The sequence below is a fragment of the Malurus melanocephalus genome, unplaced genomic scaffold, assembly GCF_030028575.1.
Source record: "Malurus melanocephalus ecotype Western Australia unplaced genomic scaffold, MMel_1.1 scaffold_131, whole genome shotgun sequence".
NCBI lineage: Eukaryota > Metazoa > Chordata > Aves > Passeriformes > Maluridae > Malurus > Malurus melanocephalus.
This window is the reverse complement of record NW_026623363.1, coordinates 1,835,339-1,852,850: the sequence shown is the minus strand read 5'-3', so window position 1 is coordinate 1,852,850 and position 17,512 is coordinate 1,835,339. Positions and strand designations below refer to the sequence as shown.

The 17,512-nt window shown below is 39.3% G+C and overlaps 1 protein-coding gene across 1 annotated transcript in view; it reads right to left on the bottom strand.

Annotated features, from left to right (window-relative positions):
* CSGALNACT1 (chondroitin sulfate N-acetylgalactosaminyltransferase 1) overlaps positions 1-11,831 on the bottom strand; it is a 38,858-nt gene extending 27,027 nt beyond the window's left edge. Inside the window, exons 1-2 of the mRNA XM_057370750.1 lie at positions 11,692-11,831; positions 11,149-11,217 (exon numbers count right to left, since the gene is read on the bottom strand). The gene's annotated coding sequence lies outside the window, so the exon portion shown is untranslated. The remainder of the gene's footprint in view (positions 1-11,148; positions 11,218-11,691) is intronic.
* Between the last annotated feature and the right edge of the window lie 5,681 nt (positions 11,832-17,512).

Below are 17,512 nucleotides of genomic sequence, written 5' to 3'. Positions count from 1 at the left end.
CACTGTGAAAGTAGAGCTAAACTTTGCATTTCATTAGCAATACAGAAACATGTAACAATAAAAAAGGCAATCTCACAAAAAGGATATTACTGGGATGGTAATTTTTTTTCCCTTTGAAACAGGGAAGTTCCACAATGAGTTAAGGTAATGATGACATGATACTAGAAGAATGTGTAGCAATGTGTAGTATTAGTTCTACAGTAACTGAAAACCATCAAGATACACTTACCTGTGCTGTAGACAAAATACTTGTATTCAAAGAAATAATATCAGGATTACTGACACTACAGTTTATTAATTAATACCTATTAATAATTAATAATTAATAACCTATTAATACCTATGTATAATAATGTCAGATAACATGATGAAGTCACATAGTTGACTTCAATAACTACTGAGAAATCAAATTAGTTAGAATTTACAAATTTTAATGTCTTACTAAAAGCAAGTCAGCTGTACAGATGGAAAGCCTTTTCAMACGCCTGATTTTATGCCTATGGCTCCTTGGTAGATTTCAAGGGTGCAGACACAACATTAAAATTATTTTGAGAGCCTTATAGCTGGATACATTTTGTTACATTTTGCTACTTCTCCCACTGTAAGCAGGCATGTTCTCAATATTTTTYTCCTGTTATTCTGGAATGCCATTGTGATTGGGGAACAGGACACTTTGGATTTGTCTTATTTCCCAAATCACCTGGAAGAAAAAAAAAATTGCAAGGAGTATCTATGTGTCACCTAAATGAAAAAACTAAAATTATTACCAGTGTCATAATGATTTTTGTGAAAGTTGTAGTTTTATTTTAAAGAAAATAAAAAGTTCTTTGCAAGGCACAGAACAGTATTATCTGCAGGATGTCAATCAGTGCTGATTCTTTGTAAAGCATTTTGTCAGTCCAAAACATGAGTACAGTAGCAGAAACTGCTGTTCATGAACATTACAAGTARACCATTTAACCAGATGGCATAGCCAGGAGCCATTAGTTATTCCAGTGTCCCGAATAAGAGTGCTTGAGATTGCCCAGAAAATCAGCCTGGAAAGGAATGGGGGGGTTGGGGATGCACCACCACAACCTGTCCATGCCCTGGCTTCATTGAAAATTACGATAACATTTTTTTCCCTTAGTTTATCTATTCAATATCAAAATGTCAAATCCCTCTGATTAACTCAGCACATACACTGTAACTTAACATGCAAAAGGAGATTCAGAGGTGGTTTGCACCGTCACATCACGWGCACAGGGTCACTAAAGAACAGAAACACAAACTTTAAAATTCACTACTCAGCCTACACCATTTAAGCTCAGCAATCAACTTAAAAACTTAGTGTATCAGATCATTTGCCAAGAAGACATTTATACTCAAAGCAAACCAGCAGCACAACCTACATTTCCTAATGCATCAAGGCTGTTTGCAGGCTCTGACTGTTGATAAGTAATGCTCAAACCTGCAGGCAAAGAAACAATATAGTTGTGAAAACACAAACCACTGTGTTTCAACCTGAAACCTTCATCCTAGGAATCAGAAAGGACTGGGTTAAATTGTAGATTGTGCTGTCCTTAAGCATTCCTCCAGTCTGCTGCATCAGCATTGATACACCTTTGTTGGAGTACAGGACTCGCTTTGCTGGGAAAACATGTTTAGAAGAAAGAAGTGAGGAGTAAACAAGTGRAGACAAAAGATGAAGGCATTTGTGGAACCACTTAGAATCATTAAGTTGCTAAAATAATCTTGTAATGTGAGGAAATTGGCTGTGAGTAGGTTTGCAGCTACAAAGACCCACAAAACCTCAACATGGTTTGAAGCGGTTTTGCTGAAGGGAAGCAGCTTTAGCAACTGGCTTGGATTCTGAAATGCATATAGGAAAAAAACCCCAACAAAACMAAACTCCCCACATGTTCAAGATGTACATATCTGCAGAGAACATCAAGAGAGCCTTAGAGAGCTCAACAGGGCCTGAACAAGAACCACACCTCTTCTCAGGAAGGAATGATGAGTRCATGGGCAGCCTTACTCCATTTACTCTCTTGTTTTCCCTGTGAAGCCTCTACCAGCAAGGGACCCTCAGCTTTTGTTCTTCCTGAAGGTAGGCTGGGTTGCAAAGCTCTCACCATTGCTCTTTCCACCAAGTATATTTAGCAAGTCCCAATGGGCCTGAATCCAGCTACAATAAATTTTCTGGGCACTTCTAACTGTTATGAAATGTAGTGACTCAGCCAAGCTACACCAATAAGAGAACATATTTTATTTGTTTACAGGAAATTAATAAACCAGGGTGGAAGAAAAAAGAGCCAGCATCAAAAAAGACACATCCTTAATTATCTTCATCTTAGAAAGTTTAGTCCTTCTCTCTGACCCAAGGCAGGTGCTGTCATCTGAGTTTCTGCCTTCCCACACTCTTTTGACTGTCTGCCTCYCTCCCAGGCCCATAGCTCTGCAGTTCAGACACCCAGTCACCTGTCCGATGATGCAGTTGAATTAAAGGTATCAGTGCTAATTTACCACCAGCATTCCCCCACTTATGTTCCCATTGCCATGGAGAGCAGCAACAGAGCCTGAAATACAAGGTCAAAGCATAGCCTAGATATCTCCCACAAGCCATATGGAAGAATCGTTCTCTGAGGAAATTTCTGGCACAGATTTGCACTTGCTCTCTGGCCAAAAGCACACCTTAGCTCAGCATTCTGGACTCCTAACTGAGCTCCTGGAACAGGGAACAAGAAACATCTCTAAAAATCTCCAGGAACTGAAGAGGAACTTCCCAGTTCCTTAGAGGTTATCAGTGTTACCTCTTTAATCTCTGTCAGCCTCACTGTGTTTTCTTCCAACATGTGGAAGCTCAAGTCCATGGCACATACCTGCACTGCTTTGCCAAGAACGCCAGCATCATGGCATAGGAATTGATTATTATTTTCTATCTTTCAGAAGGTTTCCAGACTATCCTTGCACAAATTACAATGGTAAAATATGACAATATATGTTGTAGCTAAATCAAATATTTGTGAAGACAAACCAGCTCTCTTCCCCAGTTATTATTCCACTGAAAATCAAATGTCAGTCTGCATGGATTATGCAGAGATAACAGTTAGCATCACAATACAGTCACATAAAACATATCAAACTAATCAAACATCAAGACAGAGGAAAAAATAGGAGAAGTCAAGTGAACCCTGGAAAGAGTCGTGAAGTACAGGCTGCCAGGACTGCACATGATGAAATTCCTGAGGAAAGATGAAAATTACTGAGGTAAGTACATCACAACTTAGGCCAACCTAAAAGGGACCTGTCCACTTGGTGTAAACCTGGACCAAAGCAGACATTCAGCATAAGAGACTGTGTTCTGGAGGCAGGTAGAGGACACAAAGTATGAAGCACAAAAAAGGCAGAAACATACCAACAACATAAAATTGCTGACTTGTCTCAGCAGAAGTCAAAATTCAATCAGTGGGACMTACCAGGTTTCAGAATAAATTGACATTTCTGGGCATTAAATAGGATTATTCAATAAATGAGAACATAAAAGTGCGGTATTGACAATATTGTCAATATATCACAGTGKTGAAATATACAGCCCAGTTTGGTATCCTAGGCTTGATGAATTACACAATGGGCAAGATGGAAGCTTTTCAMTTCTGTATTACCTCCTGTATCACCTCATCTGGATTAATTTTAAAACAAGTATTTGGGGAACTTGTGAAAACAAAGGCAGCTYCATGTCAGTTTTAGCTTGGAGACTGGCAAAAATCCAATTCTAGCTGCATCTTATGTGGAATCAAATGCAGACTCAGGCCTTAATTTTCACATAGATATCATAACACAGAGACATCAGCTGTTTTTTCCCCTGTGAATTGCAACAAACCTTCTCTACTGATAAGTTTTCATATCATACCTACTTTCTGATCGGAAAAAAAAAAGTAATTTGGAAATCCTTCTCCTCTGTCTTGAAATACAATTGTGAGGAATGCAAGAACTGGATCACCAGCAAAATGAAATATGATTCAAAAATGAAAACAGATCAAAGTTAAGAAAAATACACAGTATCCAAGGAAAACAAATACAGATTCAGCCAGAAAATAGGCATAGCTGAATGAAAATTGCCCCATGCAATATAAAAAGTATCAGTAAAGGGTTGTGGATAGTTCTTGTCTGCTTTTCTCACTTCATATAAAAAACACGCTTCAATGCTTTGTTGTCTCAGTCCTAAGAGATCTGATTTTTTTGCCTTGAACTACTGACCATACACATCAGTTCAATGAAGACCAAATGTTTAGTAGGAAGTGTGTTCCTATSAGCAACAGCCCCGAAGCTGTATCATTTAGCAGGCAAAAGTATACTTCAACCTTCAAACAGGGAAATAAGTCCTGTCTTGAAAAAAGCCCATGAAAGTAAAAACAAAAGGACACCGTAAAGAAGAGCAAAAGCTCTCTCAGTGCATTGAGTTGATTAGAATGCAGCACATCAGAACCTTTCCAAAACACTACTGTACTTTCTAGGTCACCATGTGCAGGTTCCAGTATCTTTCCAAAGGCAAAAGAATCTGTAAACTGGTCTGGAAGATAGCCCTGACCAATTCCTGGATTATAGATATATTTGTCATCGTGTTATAGGACTGAACAGCAGTGTATGGAAGCCAAGTCTCCTTCACAAAGGTAAGATGACCTGTGAAAGTAATTTCCCTGTCTTTGTGATATTTCCAGCTGTGGCAAAGACAATGATGATGCCCACTGTATTATGCATTTAGATACAATGATGAAAACAAACAGAAATAGATATGTAAATAAGATGAAATAACTTGCTGTGGCTTCTTCTCTTCACTGACTATGATGCAAACTCAGTCAAGGAAGCTTAACAAGACACTGAACTCAAGTCTGAGTACCAGCACTTCTGTGAAACAAACAYAGCAGTGATGAAGAATCTCACGGTCCCAACATCTTTGAAAGTCAGTCTCATACAGCATAAATACAGCCCCCTGGATTCATCCATCCTCTTTCCTACGTCCTCTAACTGACTACATTTGAATCATGCATATTAGAAAAAACATCAGGACGGTACCGTTAGCTGCACTACAAGTCGCAGAAGCACAAAATGGCATGGAATGTCTAAGCCTTTTAATAATGATGCTGTTCTCCGCTGCAGATCACCTGGCATGCACAGCTCAGCTCTCTGAAAAAATAATGCAGTCACTCCCTGATTAAATTACTCCTGGAGTGGAAAAGACATTGAGCAGCCTGGCTGTTTCAATTGGCTGTGTAGTGACTGAACTCAATGAATATGGAAATAATTGGAAATCCTAGACCAATACAAGGAGGACGAGGAATATGTGACCCACATAAAGGCCATGCTGGAGATGCATGAAATTATARTGCAATATTAAACAAGTGAAAATCCTTGATACCAATGACAGAGGTTAGAAAACAAATAAAGCAAAATGCCAGAGTGTTTCAACAGAGATGCAAAGCCTTTTAAAAGGTATTTTACAGGCTCCTTTCTCCTAGGAAAGAGGTAAAACTGAGATTTTATTTTAAATCCTAATTCATAACTCTAATCTACATCAATGTGTCTCTTTTGCTCTTGACTTTAATAGGTTTACAAGATTACTAAATAGTTGCCAGACAAGTTTTTTGACTTGGGCTCTGAAGCTTTGAMTTTTTAGTAGTTCATAGCCAAAAAGATTCTAATCAGAATATGAGAAATGAACAAGTACCCTAGGAAAACTGAAAGCTTTACCACCAGATGAGACCTTTGTCACCAACTCAAGCAGACAAACTGCAAAGAAGGGTAAGAAAATTACGGCCCTGGACTTACTGGAAAAATTCTATCACATATGTCTGTAAAATCTCTTAAAAAAGCTTACATTTTCCTTGGCTGTGGCTCACTTGCCCACCTGTGCTAACCAGGAAGAACCAGCAACCCAGTGTAAGASGTGCTTTGGTGAAATGGAAATGCTCTGCTTCCCACATACTCCCTGCAGCTGGAGTACAAGGCACGTCCAGGCATTCCACATAGCTCTGCCTCTCCTGCCACTCCCTGGAATTGCAAACAAGATATGTTACAGCAACGTTCTTCAGCTTCTTCTACCTGGCTGTCATATCAAAAAGCAGATCCAATAGCAAGGGAGAGAAATGAAGTCTAAATCACACTGGACATATGCAAACCTTCATGCACGTAGAATTCTAAACATTTTTTGTCCCCATCTGAAAACTAGAGCTATCAATTTATGACAATACTTTTAAGAGGTTCCGGGATGTAATCTTAAAAAGTTTTGCATGTACCTTAGACTTGCAATGGTAGAGTTTCTTAGTGTAGTTAGTTGCTAAGGATTTTAGAGTGAAACTTTATTTTCCTTTCTGTAATGCTGAGAAATTTTCCTTTCATTCCTTTTACATTACATAAGTGCTGTTCATTTCCTGAACAATTTTCAGAGAAAGTCGGGATTTTTTTGGAATAGCTTATTAATTCATAAATTTATATACATGGTTCAATTAATTATGAGAAAACTTCACCACTGACTTTTATATCAAAGGATCACCTTACACTATCCTGCAAATTGAAAGGTCAGTGACATGGTTTCTGTCCTTGTGGCTCAAACAAATCTCTATATCAGTTTCTAAGCTAGTAACCACTACTTTCACAATAAATTCATTAATCCAAAATATTGCTAGAATTAGATGTAATATTATGATGTGTTACATATTCCCCTCAGATAATTTTTTTTAATTAAGAGCAGTCTGATGAGAAAAWAATAGTGCAGGTAATATGATTCACCATACACACCACTGTATATTTTGCTAATAGGTTTTTACAAGTTTTCCCCAAGTTTATTTRAAATCTCTTGCCTGAAATCAAGAGGCTTCACTTTCTTGCAAATAATACAACGTTTCCTATTAAAAGAATGTTTCAAAGCTGTTACCTCTCTTTTCAGGCTATTGTAACTGAAAAGGAATGCTTTTCTGAAATACTGGCTCCACATTAAAAGTACATATGGGAAAGACTATTTGATGTAAAGCTCCTCCTTTCAAAATGAATACAACTCAGTATTTCCCTCTGTGAAAGAAGTCAGTACCTATGTGGTCATTCTAATAATGAAAATATCAATTGTAGGATACATGAATACAAAGAACCCAAATATAGATGTACTCTGGTCTGGGCAAATTAAAATCTAACTGTCCTACCAAGGGTTAGGTGACTGGCTACAAAAACTAAAAAATAAAAATGAACACTATGCATCTTTCAAAACTGGAAGCCACTTGGTTCACTGAGTGATTACCACTGGCACATGTAGCTCTATCTAACTCTGATCAGCATGACCAGCACTTTCATAACCATCTTCTACAAAATCAATTCATAGGGGGAAATGCTGAAAAAAAAATCTTAAAATTATACAAGGACTAATTCCCGCTTTTAAGACTGAAATATTCTGTCTTGTAAGCCCTCCTAGATGTAGTTGAAGCACCACCTTGCTAGCAGAAATGGCACCACGAGTGACACAACATCTTGCCTTTCACCCTTTGCAACCCAGCAAAAGATGTGAGTGCAACACAAACCAGTGACCATCAGTACTGGTCTAAGTAATCTGAAACTCTTTGAAGCTGTCAGCTTAGTGCATGTGCCTGGAGWGCCTGGATATTCAATCACTCCTGTGGCTTGAATATTTTGGTCTGTAATTCTTCATTAAGCCAAAATAAATTATCATTTAGTAAACCAGGTGGAGTTACAGATGGCTCAACTGTTTTGAAAACTAAGTGATTTTTATTTCTAAATATGGTTATACAATCAAATATAATCTAGTAGGCAAAGCTCTGAGATTAAATACAGGAGACTTAAATCCAACTTCTGGTTCTGCCACAAGCCCACTGGCAAGATTCTGTGTGRGTCTTTCTACCATACACAAAACAGGAAAAAGAAGAGAATTGCCTCAAAATTTGAGCAACATTATAAGCAGATGATTAATAGATATATTGGGCTGCAGACTTTCAGCTTTGAAAAGTTTGATCTAGTTTCTTATCCTTGAAAGGAAGAGGGAAATATTCAATTTAAGAACTGTCAACTATTTATAGCCTCGGCTATAAAAAAAAGTCTTTTAAGAAGCAGCAGGCCAGAAACCTCTGGCTACCTCAACTATATCCAGTAGAAACAATTCCCAGGGTTATCTGCACACTGTTCCAAGGTTGCTGGAGTGCATATTGTTCCATGTCTTCTTGCCAGTAAATTGCCAAACCACAGACACACAATGGAGAGGAAAAAGGAAAAAAAAGTCCTGAGGATTGAACATTAGTAGAGTTTCTATCACTGTTCTGTTACCCTAGGAGGATGATGCCAATGTCCAAGTGACTGAATTATGTTTCTCTGTTAGCAAGGCAATGCAACCTGATCTAGTGGAYGACATCCCTGACTAGATGGTCCTTAAATAATGTTCAATGCTAATGTACTCTTAAGAACATTCCCATTGGCTCTAAGGGTGCTTGGTGTGAAACTGAGTCAGCATAGTACAATTTAGCCTAAAACAGATAAAGCCATTGGTGATGAACCCGAAAACAGAATCCACAAGTGTAACTACTCTAAAACTGAGGAGCTATCCTTGTGCCTTAAAAAAAGAGAAAAAAAAGTCTTGTCACCTATTTCAGTGGGCCCATCCTCAAASAGTAATACACAGCTCTCTGCTATCTTCTGACAACCAAATTTCTGCCTCCGTATCAGAAGAAAGCCAGAACTCTGCACAACATTGTATATGTTAATTGTTAATTCTCATTGGTAGAGAATACAGCTCACCATGAAGGCATTTTTTTCTGAAAACTAGGTCCCAAATGGAAGTGAAGACATTTACTCCTCTTTTGACTAAYCAGTGAAGTATAAGAAGGCAACACATACACTAATAAAGATATCTGTCATTCTCTAACAGGGAAATCATTAAGAAAAATTATGACACCTTATCTGAATAGACATAATAGTTTGGGGATGAAAGATTAACACTGCACTGTCTGAAAACTTTCGTAGTGCAACTAAAGAAAAAATGAAAATTTCTTCAAGAATTGGAAAATGACCTGAGGTGTGCTGGTGTGACCAAAGATGTGGTGTGATGGAGCTTTCTCTCACTAGAGCACAACTAACTGATGGAGGCTTGTGAGTAGGCTTTTTCCAATTGATGTAACCTGAAAGGTAAGCTACATGTAAACACAAAAATTTTGTCAGAAGAGGAAAAGATCAGTAGGATGGGGTAAAAGAAAACAGAAGCTAGAAATAAATAGGTTAAGTATTTTTGGCTTATGCTTTTTKTCTATATCTTGCATAAGTATTTCTAATTCCATTGCTGATTTTAACTGTAACAAACAAAAGCTCATAGCATTTCCTCTTAACTTGTCTTGAATTGTGCATGTTAGACTAACTAGCCTTTCCTTAGGAAGGCCATGGCAAGCCACAGACCAGGTCACAAGGGTAATACACAAGCACCCAGTGAACCTGACATTGTTCAGGGCAAGCAAGGAGAAATACAGCAAGCCATGAGCTCTGTTACATTGACTAAGTAGAAAGCTGACACTACAAACATCAGGTGAAACAAATACCTTCCAGTAACTGTTGGGAAGCAAGAAGAATGGAATCCAGTAAGATATTGCTTCTGCTCCAAAGATCCCAAAGAACACATGAAGGCATGCACATCACTTATCCTTTCCCATTCATGTTTTCTGGCAAAGTAATGTCTATAGAAATGTCAACACATAATGGTGGGATTCTGATAAGGTTGTCTTTGMAAAGCAGGACTGGCCACCTTACAAAATAGAGATCAGAAGGGAAGGGGTGCAGGGAGATTTTTTTTTGACAGTAGAAAACCGGCTGCAGACATAAAGTGTGTATTTGCACTGTGACGAAATATGGGCTTATGACTCAAAAAAAAAAAAAATGACAGAAAAGTATTTGTTATAATGTTGATTAAAGAAAGTTAAGCCTCAATTGGGTTTTAAACACCTTTGAATTAATTTRTTCATTTGAGTATTGTAAATGCTTATAGTAGTAAATATTTTTGTTCTATAAAATTAAAAACCATTTACTGTAACTTTGTTAATCTACTCCCATCATTCCCTACCCATCCCAAGTGAAAAACCTCTCCACAAACTGTTAAAAGACATCTTCTGAATGCAGCTAACACGAGGTGTAATTCGAACACCAAACAGTTTCAGAGATGTGAGGAACCAAACAAGATAGATTTAAAACATTTTGCTAAATCAAAAGTGTTTCTGGACCTGCAGTACAGCATGTCTGTCTTAAAACATGCAGACTCCCCTTCCCAAATATTCAGATGGACTGATTTAAATAATGATAAAATTATGGAAAGCATGTGCAAAAATCTGGAATTGATACAGAAAAGGGTAAAAGAAAAATCGACCTCCCTTGAATGGTAAGCTCTTAAATTGCTTGAAAAGAAATATGAACAGGAAGTAGTATTTTCTAATTCCCTATGCACTAATCATAACAACAGTGGTTTCCCATACAAATTTCATTTTCAATGCAGTTGCATTGGGCAATGTTGCAGTGACACCTTTCAGCTATTCTCATGCTCATAAATAATGATTTAACCTTTTGAAGCTAATATACCTCCTCTAAGAGRCAACAGTAAGTGGACAAGGAAGTAAACAGCTTGATATGAGTAACTATTTGTCTATTTTATTTGGACTGCTGTTAAGAAAGAATACATGAAAAATATATTGTATACATTTGAAAACAATTCTGCTCAAGTTAAACATTACCATAAAAGTCATCCTTTTATAAGGAAAGTGATTCACTGTGGAAACAATTTGAAAGTCAGTTTTACAAAGTTTGCATCAGAATTGCCCACCCAGGGCAAGAAATCCACTTACTCCCACACAATGTGATAAGCATGGAGGAGAAAACCAAAGCAATTACAAAAAAGGTCTTTCATTGATCTAGAGTACACAAGCTAATAGGAACATGCAAAATGTAGCAGATATTGAAATAAAAATACAAGATTTAAACTGTCATATAGACAAGGAACAGCTTTGTGACTAGTATAAACACATTTCATCAATCAGAAAAACAAATAGCAACTGGATAATCTTAGTAACTACAAAGAAAAGAAATACTGCATCTACTTCATATTCTAATTTCAGACATAAGGATAAAAAATAGCCTTACCTCAAATACAGCTTGAAGAGAGACATTAACAATATGTCTACATCCTTTCTTAGTTCCCCTGATAGCAACCTAAGAAGAAATACAGAATAGCAAATAACTGTCTTCCCTGCAGAGAGTATGTRCCCAGGCATAACATGYTTCTCAGTAAAGTATGCAGAAAAGAAACAAAAAAAATTAAAACTCAAAAAGACAACTCTTGCAAAATAAAAAGGCAAGAACTTTACATTTGAAATTCACAATATGGTTTATTGAATTTTAAGGGAGTAGAGACATTCAGGAATTAGATAATATAGACTTAACTGTGATATCACTTCAATTCTCACTGAAACATTAATTCAGTACATTTCTCTACAAAAGGAAGATTGCAAACTCATCTGCACAGAACTCAGAATCTGAAGACATAAAAAGATTCCTGTTCCATAGCAGGCAGACATGGACTCACACGATACAACCTGATTAACTTGCTTTTTCCTYCCGAACTACGGTGCTTGCTAAAGCGACACTCAAATGTTAAATGCTTTGGTCAAGAGTTCAGTCACTGACCTGCAATGAAAGCCTTATGTTCAGCTCCAACATTTTCTAACAGCAAAAAAGAAAAAAAATGGTTTCACGGAATGAACTGTTAAAAAAAGAAAATCCTCACATAAGCTTTCCCCGAGGGGGAAGAAATATCCACAAGCTTTAAATTGGCCAGGCGGATTTAAGAGGAAGCAAAAAAAAAAAAAAAAAAAAAAAAAAAAAAGGCAGCTCTTTCTGTTGCGTCAAAGAACCCACTGTGCAATAGGAACAGTGAACAGAGTTGTTAAACTGGCAAGCTTTTGCTGAAGACAGCTTTTCAATATGCTCTCAGCATCGTCTCCCAGGGCTGGCTGGAGACAGTCCCACTCCTCTTATATGGACTCTGCTCCTTCAAGAGGCAATCGCTCTTAAGGACAGTTTCTATAAACATGCTGTTCTACTGCTTTGCCTGCACATGATGAGGGCAATTGCACACATATACATACCTGCATTTAGGGAGCAGACCTGCACGCACTTGAGGAAAATGCAGGCACACTCAAACTAGCCATCATTACCTCGGCTTAAGAGCAAGATGCTATTGATGACTGACTGCTTGCTGAAATTCCCTTCCCCACCTAGACCATTCAGTGTGCTGTTGGAAAGCAATTTTGAAAGGCACAGTACTTAGAGAGGAAACCTCTAATGCAATTCCGTAGGGACACTGTAGCCCAAGCAGCCTCTCTGATTAAAGGAAATCAGTTGTCACAAGCTGCTGCCTAGCTTTATGTGCAGAGCAGAGTGCTCAGAGAGCCATTAGAGACTGCAGCTACTCAGGATGAGTGAACAGTCCCTCCAGGGAATGATGGCTCCATCACTGAAGACATCTTTAGAGGCTGAACCAGTGTATGTACTGTGAACAGAGGAAGGACAATGAACAACCTGGTTAAACATTAGTGARGCCACATTCATCACCACATACAGGAAATCACCACACAGATCTCTRCAGGTGTGGACACATCCCTTTCACAAGCTATGAAGGCCTAAGCAAAGGTATTCAGAGCACAGTTCAGCTTACTCCAACCTGCCTCTGGTCCACTGAACTGCCTTCTGGGCTTCACTGCCTACAAAGGCAACCCATGATGGCTTTCCCAAAAAGAGGTTGCAGATAGCAATGATTTTAGAGATGAGTGCCACTCCAAATGACAAGGTGATGAATGCCTGCAACACGTGCACAGAAAGAGCTTGCGAAGAAGAATGGCATTGGTAAGAGACAGGAATAAAAAAGGGAAAATACAAACCCTGGAATGCACTTTTCAACGTGACTGCAGAATCAAAAGCAAGGACAAACATATGCAGCTGGTTAATTTAAAATTTCTTTTCTATTTATACATCTTTCAGAGTTGCCACAGGGACATTTTGAGCCTGAAATATGTGGGAAGGCAGCAGAAGGAAAGGAAGTATATCCAGCAGTTAGATTCTCCCTGTTTGTGTTCATTCTTTAYTTAGCAAACTTCTATATGTAAAAAWTACTTCTTTAACAGCTTCTCTTGAAATCCTTCCAGGTGAAAATGAATTTCTCTCCTAAAAWGTGTTTCTATAAATGACAGACTAAGTTTCTGCAAAAASTACCTTCAACTTGGAAGTGAAATGCAGCATTTTCTAAGCTTTAAACCCTGTAAATTTAATGCAAGGTCCTAGAAGGTCTTCCAAAGTGCAAGAAGCAGTGCATTACTTTATTGTGCTCTCACAATACCAAACAGCTGTAGTGTCACTGGAGTCATATGGGCGTAGCTTTGGCCATATGAGACTAGAGTGATTACTAATTCTGTCTGTGCTGTGTGGAAGGTAATTACAATCTGGTTCAGTTTCCCAGATCTAAAAGCTAGGCAGGTGTTCRAACACATAATAATAATACCTGCTCATAAGATTACCTAAATGTTTCCCCCACAAATCCAGACTCCCCATCACTCATCACTGTCAAACTGCAGGCTGAAGGAAATTGGTAATACTTGCTCTTTTCTTGAAATGGATTTTTTGTTTATCTTAGTATCATAAAAGAACATTTATTTGCATGTTGAGCAGGTGGCTGGATCAGATGATGTCCCAACATCCCTTTCAATCTAAATTATTTTGATTCTGTGAAAATAAGGTCAATTATTAAAAGCTGCCTTAGGCTGTTACAGAAATAAAGTGGATAGTGGCCAACTCGAGTGTTTTGAAGCCATAATGTGGATTCAACTTTCAAGGCTAAAGACAGCTTTGGTGTCAAAGATCTCCATTCTGTCATTTTGGGAGAAGCTACCAGATCTGCTGAAACATAAAACATAAGCATTTGTACTGACATGGCCACCTATGAGGTTATTAACAGATACGACTTCATGGAGAGGGCTGTATTRGTTCCCACACATCCTTTGTTGTTCCACTCTCAGATTCCCAATCTCCTTTTGTTTTTCTCTTCTCTATCACCCAGTCATACAATCTCAATTTAGTGTCTTTCAGCTGCAAGGGACAAAGAAGACACTGAGAATTCTCAGTGACTGAAAGTCCAGATGTCTCAGCTGTAGAAATTCCTCTGCACAAAGGACACAGAACTGATTTAAAAAAATCTACAACATAACAAAACCTTTTGCATGATCCTTAGTTTTTGTGTCGACTCCACCACACTGCTAGCTCAACACAGACTCTATTCTCCAATGCCTCACTCAGAAGATGTCAAGAAGATGATCCTTTTCAAATCTTTTCAGTATTATGCAAAGCTTTAGCTTCCTTGTTACCCATGCCAGACATCAGCTCCTGTTCTCCAGACCTAAGGAATGGCTATCAATTCAAGCCCACACCATTTRGCACAGCAGTTATCCCAACATTTGCACTGTCACATTGTGGAGTACTTTATGCCATACCTAAAACCTAACCTACCTTCCCTCAGGGCTTGCTGTTAATACATGAGTCCTGTGTAAGTGACAACTACCGATGGCACCAATCCAGGAAAGCCAACACAGAAAGCATGCTACCTGCTGGGATTGTGCTGATCCAGAAATGTAGAAGGCGGAGAATGACATTCAAAACTCTTTGCTGCTGCCAAGTGTCAACCTAATGCCTTCCAAACACTCTCTTGGCTCATGAAGCCCCATTTTTGTGGTGCAGAAGAAATCTGAAATGTTACCACCAAGGTCTACAATATGGCCTTGGCACACATCATGTATCTGTCCCCRTGCTGCATCACCTACACTGCCTGAATCCACAGCAAGCATTATCTCTGTTACTCACAGACCTTCCTCAAGAAATTGGATGATTTTTAAGTTTCTAAGAGGGAAAAATCATACTTCACAAGGTGGGATGACTCAACTGCCTTGAGGTCAATGCTGCCTCTTTCCTGCTATAGAAGGTCACAAATCCTCTTCCTGAATAACAAAGCTCATGTAGGCATTTCAGCTGAGTCCTGTATTCCTGCAGGAAGGAGGCTGTGTACACTTCCAATTGTCTGGCTAAAATGTTGAGATTCAGCATGTCCTGCACTGTGAAAATCAAAAYAGGCCAATCAAATCTGGCCAGGAACTCAGGAATGCCACTTTGAGTAGAGAGGAAGCTTCAGACCATGACAGCCAAAGCCCAGTCCCACCTCCAGCAGCATGCTTGGCTCCTGGAACGGGGGATGAGCATGCAGTGCCACTGGCACATCACTTACTAAAGTTTAGTACAGTGATGGCTCTAAACGGAGTCTAAAAGTGGCTAAAAACTGTATTTTATGTTCCAAGCACCTTCAATACCAGTCCTGTGTCACCTGTTGCAGACASAGTGCCCATACTCTGAAGAACCACCATGCTCCTCTTCCTCTCATCCACAGATGAAACATTGATGGTGTTTCCTGCTGGCTCTCTCACATCATTGCCCCAGTCCCCTGCAAGTCTGATCCTGCTGCCTGTTGTCTACCTATGAGAGGATCACAGTGCAAACAGTTTTACTTCCTAAGTCCAGGGGCTGGGTAGCCTTAATGTAAGTCCCTTCTTAGGTCTAAAATCTTCCAAGCCTCAACTACGTTTTTCTATGCCCCCTTCAGATCTCTTCCCTCATGTTAAAGCAAATGCTGTTTGTATGATGCAAAATKGGACTCTCATCTCCTCCTTGCCTGKAAGRGCTAAGTGGACTGGCAAACACTTGGAGCATTAGGAATCCAGAAACAAGGATTCAACAAATCTCTGCAAGAGGCAGCAATACATCATTTGAAAAAAGAAACAGATTATTCACAGTTTTAAAAGAAGTTTTAAAAATCCAGTGTCCAGCAAACACACAAACACACAAACACACAGAAAAAAAGGTATGTTTCTAATTTGTTGGAGGTATTCCCCTTTGCCTAATGGATTAAATACAACTACGTCTTGCATTTAGGACACCTCGTGAAACTGGTCCTAAAGCTGCTGTCTCTGTGCCTTGCTGGTGTCCTAGGGGTGATTCTGCACCAGCAGTTTTTCAGGGGGGCTCCTCATGTATCCTTTAATTTTCAAAAGTAATACTTGGTAACCCCCTGCCATCCATTTCAYTCCTGCAGCCTCCTGATTCTGACATCACAAGCAGCATATGGGAACTCCAACTAGCACATCAATTCTTGCTGGGCAGTTTCTGAAGAGAYAGAATACACAACTTTCTTACCCTACTCAGCCCTGCAATGCGAAACTATTAAGTTATTATTACTTTTAATCAAGTTTGGCTGTATACATCTGCACAAGCACATAGAGAAGACCTCTGAGTAGACCTACGCACAAGCCAGTGATTACCATTGCTGTRCTTTCAGCAGATTGCAGGACTGTGAAGCCATTTTTAAAGACCAGTGCCATCCTACAGCAGTTTGTAGCTTGATAGCAAGAGCAGAAAAACAGGAGGCACCTGCTTTATGAGGGACAGCTGACTTTCTGCTGTGGCTTTGTCACCTCTCTGAATGGTAAAGTCACATATTTTGTGCTTCTACCAAGTACAAATGACCAGTGTGTGATCAGAGCCCTGAGAAAGGGGGCAATGTCCAGGGCCCCTTMTCGACAGACTGGGTTAGCCTGATACCCTAAGGCATTTGTGCAATAGGTGTTACCACGTACAGCGACAAGGATCCCTGATTAACATTTATTAGTGCACCAGCAGSAAGTCAGGACATGGAATCATGACAATTCAAAGTCAGCCTGGACTCAGTCCCCCTGCAAGCACACTTCGAACTGAAATCTGRTGATTTTCACATGGCAGCACTCCCCCAAGCACAGCCAACATTGGGGCGGCAGAGTGAAATCAAATCAGATTCCCACCAAAGGAGCATGGAAAGAGGGACAATTGACAACAGTATGGACAAGAGGAGTTGGGAAGGCAGATTCCCAGCCCTCACAGGGATTCTACAGCTGAAAATCTGTGGCAGGTTAGCACCACGAGAACAGGTTTTCAGTTGTGCCATAACTGAGAAAGAACAAGGCAAAAATACACCAGTCACCTCAGCAGGAAAACAAGGACTTCGCCTTTCATCTGTAACAGAGGTTACGAGTCTGTTGGAACTATTGCTGAAAGATTATTGCAGTAACTCTTAGATGCATAGATTTATGGATTTGATTAGTGAAGTCCCCAAGTGCAAAGTCTGTRAAGTCTGTTGCAACAGCATTAAGAAGAGTCTTCTAGAAAGGAGCAAACAAGAAGGCGACAAGGAAAACCACAGTTCCAAGCTGCTGAAAGGCGTTCATCCGTGGTGAAAGATCCTTCATTTCCTTGGCACTTGCCAGCGGTGACTTTGGTAGCAGACTTTAAGCACTTCAGAGAAGCACTAGCCCAGGCAGCTAATGCCTTGGTCTTTTAAAGCGGGCTTTGACTTGCAGCGACAGCGGCTTTAGGAAGGCAG